We start from the raw sequence: 4480 nt of genomic DNA on the forward strand, positions 1-4480 counted from the left end.
GACAATTTTTGGAACAAATAAGTCCTTGAACAATCCAAAACATGTTAAATAACTTTTTGAAAAAAATAAAGTGATAAAATAGTGAAAAAAAATCCGAAAAAAACCCCAATGAACATTCATATTTTGAACGATTAAACCCCTAAATATTTTTTGAACCAAAAAGTATTTAGATCTATAAAATTAAACAAATATAACATAAAAGTACTTACATTTACAAAAAAATAATTATCATTTTAACTAGTTGTACAAGTCATTAGAATGTATCCAACATGTTTTATAAAAGTTCAAGAAGTTATTTAACATGTTTTGGATTGTTCAAGGACTTATTTGTTCCAAAAATTGTTCAAGGACTTATTTAACATTTTTTGGAATGTTTAAGGACTTATTTAACATATTTTGGAATGTCCAAGGACTTATTTGTGCCAAAATATTGTCCAAGGACTTATTTAACATGTTTTGGAAAGTTCAAGGACTTATTTGTTCCAAAAAAAAGTTCAAGGACTTAATCATTCCAAACCAGAAAGTTCATTGGTTTTTATTGTACTTTTCCCAAGTTATAAGCATGATTATTCATGTATATGTGTGATAGTATACTTGCATGGGTTTTGGTTTCTGGATGAGCATGCATGCGGTTTTAACCGCCTTTCCCTTTTGGGAAAGAGTATAAATATGGGATGAGACTCTCAAGTAAATTTTTTAGCCATTTTATCTCTTGAAAGGGGATTAAGAGCAAAGCTTGTCCGGATTACTTACTGGTTAAATTTCTAAAGTTGATTTCAAAAGATTTCAAGGTGAGTAGTTAAATGCTTTTCGAAACACTTCAAATTGTATGTTTAAATTAAGGTTTGATGTGGTTATTTGTCAATTAATAGTATCGATCGGATGTGTTATCCGGACCAATATATATATCGGTTGAGCTTTAAGCGATTTATATATAAACCGGCTGAGCTTTAAGCGATTTATATATAAACCGGTTGAGCTTTAAGCGATTTATATATAAACCGGATGAGCTTTAAGCGAGTTATATATAAACCGGATGAATGTTAAGCGAGTTACATGTAAATCGGGCAATGTGTTAAGCGGTTTATTAGACATTAAACCGGACATGTCTTAACCGGTTTAAAGTTAAATCAATCAATTATGATTTATGAATTAAGCGATTTATGATCTTTGAAATTATGTTAAGTATTTTTATTAGAGAAGTAGGAATACGACTATGAGATGGCCGGGTTAAACCGGACACAATAGGAATAGTACCATCCGGATTAGTAATCCGGACAAGGGTTTTGAATCTAAATGTTTAATCGGACACTATGTGGAATGTTGTCTGGATTAATAATCCGACCAAGGTTTGATCGGACTGTATTCTGGACTTATCATTTTGATCTATTTAAAAAATATGGGAATTTGATGAAATATAATTTTAAGCTGATAAAATTCCAGTGACTGCGGTCTATTCAATATGGAATTATTTTGTGAAATATTTTGATGGGGAAATAAGGGTGGCATATCAAGGAGAGGTGTACCATGGGATAAGGGTGGCATATCAAGGAGAGGTGTACCATGGGATAAGGGTGACATATCAATGAGAGGTGTACATTTGGATATAAGAGTGGCGTCTATATGTGTATGTTATGTAATATAACTCTTACTATTATATCCCTTAAGATTACCGCGGTCTGAAATCTTTATTTCTTTGTGATTTAAAGGTTTAGGACCAAGGTTCTTATTGAAAATCATAGTCTGGATGTTATTGAAGAGGAGATCACAGGTTTGGCCTGAAACATTGAATAAACCTTATTTGACTTGAAAGGTATTGGTATTATATTTTTACTTGTTCATATATCTGTATGTATATGAAAAGTTGTTTTACATAAAAGTTTTGGTGATTTTCACCCTGCAATAACATAAATAGGGTGACTCACTAGACCTTTCGGTCTAACTCTCGTTTTGTGATTTTAAATATGTATTGCAGGAAGTGCAGAAGGTAAAGGGAAGGGAAAAATGTAATAGTTTCCCTATGTGTTTAACAGCATGAAGGTTTGCTAGTGATATGTATAGTTTTGTAAATGAAGCTTGATTAGTACAAGAGTTGTATTTGAAATTTTTGGACCTTGTATTCTGTAATGATAGATTCTTGTACTAGGGGACCTAAGTGGTGTACAAACACGTGTTTCTTGTATATGGAATATATGTTACATGCAATGTGTGGTATGGGGTGTTACACTATCCCCACGTCCGGATCCACCAGACACATCCTTACGACACGCCTCTATTCCAATTCACCTTCTCATGCAACCTCCGCCATTTCAATATTTCGATTTTCGTCCTCCATCTTGCTGCCTTTTCTTTTACTTTCACTGCTGTCATTTTATGCTCACCACCAATACTTCCTCCACATTTGATTCCCCTCGTTGGTATGACTTTGACGCCTTCAGGTAAACTACTTCATTTTGCTTTCAACAGATTAATTTAAAAAGTTCATCAGAAAACATAACAAAATTACACCTCTATAGCTTCGTTGTTGCCGCTCATGCAATCATCGCTTTATATCCATTCTTTGAAATATGAGCTCCTATTTGGGAAATTTCTAGAGGTTCCACCATTTTTCCATAGTTTTCTCAACTCTGGTTCAGTTTCGACCATGATCAGTTTCTCATTTTTCACTTCCAGCATTTTCTTCTCAAGAATTTTCCCGTATAGAATCAATTTTTGCATCTTTAAAATGCCAAATAGCTTAATCCAATGTTGTTTTCTACAGGTTTTTGACAACTTGTTGCTATTGGTGGGAAGGTGGGGATGTAGCTTGCCAGACAACTAAGAAGGATTCCCACGTGTACGATCAATAACTCATTAAAAGACTTATAGGTTCACACAACGGAAAACGAGTTTGTTCTAATCAATGCAGGTGAAGTTGGAAAAGCAAGTCAAAAAAATCTTTCTTAAATTTCCCAAAATATCAATTGGGTTACCTTTCCTTGCCCTAATTCTCTTCTCGGTTTTTCGTTTTCTTTTATCTAGATTTATGCCTCTAGATAACTTAATTTCAATTCTTAGTATCAAAATTTTGGTTTCAAGATGGAAAGTTCAATATTTTATGTATTAGTTTATGTCTGTGACTTACACTATAATATAATAATTTATCTCTTTTAACAATTAGAAGTGATTGTCATCTCCATTTTAGTTTTGAGTTTATCCGTATCTCAAATGTTACTATTTGATGTTCTTATATCATCCGTCCTGTTATCGTTTTTAGATGAAGATTCATTTTCTTATTTGTATTTTAATCATGTATTGTGAAAACTGGATCTTGGTTATCACCCGAGGTAATAAATACGTGATTATTTGTTACAAAATGTTTATATGACAGCATGATAAATTTGGTTTATTTAATCATGCTAGTGTATAAAAATTATGTGCATGTATATGTGATTATACACACATGCATGGTGTGTGTATAAAAGGAAGCTTTAGTCTTCATTACTTTTGTCTGCCAAATTGAGAGTTAAGTGAGCGATTTAAGAAAAGAGAAAGAGTTGACCGGATTGCAAGTGCCTGATTTCAAGTGTTTGGTTTCAAAAAGCTTGTTAAGGTGAGTGATTTATAAACCTTTTTACATAAAATTTGATACTGGTTTTATTGCAATGTTATTTATTATTGGAAAGAAATCAGTTATTTGTTCAAGGGTTTTATTCGGACAAAGGCTGATCGGATTAAGTTTAAATCGGACAAAGCTTGTCCGGATTATTTGTAAATCGATCAAGCTTTGGGCGATGTATTGTTCGGACTTTTATCCGGACAAAGTTGTTGAAATTTATTCTAAGTGTTAAATCGGTCAAGTGTTGGGCGATTAAGTCTTAAATCGTTCAGGTGTTGAACGGTTTAACCTTAAACCGGTTATGTGTTAAGCGGATTAAGATTGGTTATCTTTTTGAACTAAGTATGAATACGACCATATGGTGACCGGATTATTTTAAATCGGTTGAGCTTTGGGCGATGTATTGTCCGGACTCTTTATCCGGACAAAGTTGTTGGAATTATTCCAAGTGTTAAATCGGACAAGGCTTGGGCGATGAGTTGTCCGGATTTGGTAAACCAGCTAAGACTTGACCGGAGATGAAGTCCGGCCAAGCCTAGGTTGACCGAATTTGTTTTATGACTTGTGCCTAATTGATAAAAATTGTTATTTTATCATAAAATGAAGGTTTGATATAAATGATTTTGGATTAATAATAATAACATTAGCTGCGGTCTATTTGGAATTGTTTTATGAAAAGTTTTGATGAGGAAATAAGGGTGGCATATCAAGGAGAGGTGTACCATGGGATAAGGTGGCATATCAARGAGAGGTGTACATTTGATATAAGGGTGGCATTTGTATGTGTGTTGTATGATATAACTCTTTCTATTATATCCCTTAAGATTACCGTGGTCTGGAATCTTTATTTCTTTGTGATTTAAAGATTTAGGATCAAGGTTC

Source organism: Cynara cardunculus (genome assembly GCF_001531365.2).
Source record: "Cynara cardunculus var. scolymus isolate 2C chromosome LG 16, CcrdV1, whole genome shotgun sequence".
Lineage (NCBI taxonomy): Eukaryota > Viridiplantae > Streptophyta > Magnoliopsida > Asterales > Asteraceae > Cynara > Cynara cardunculus.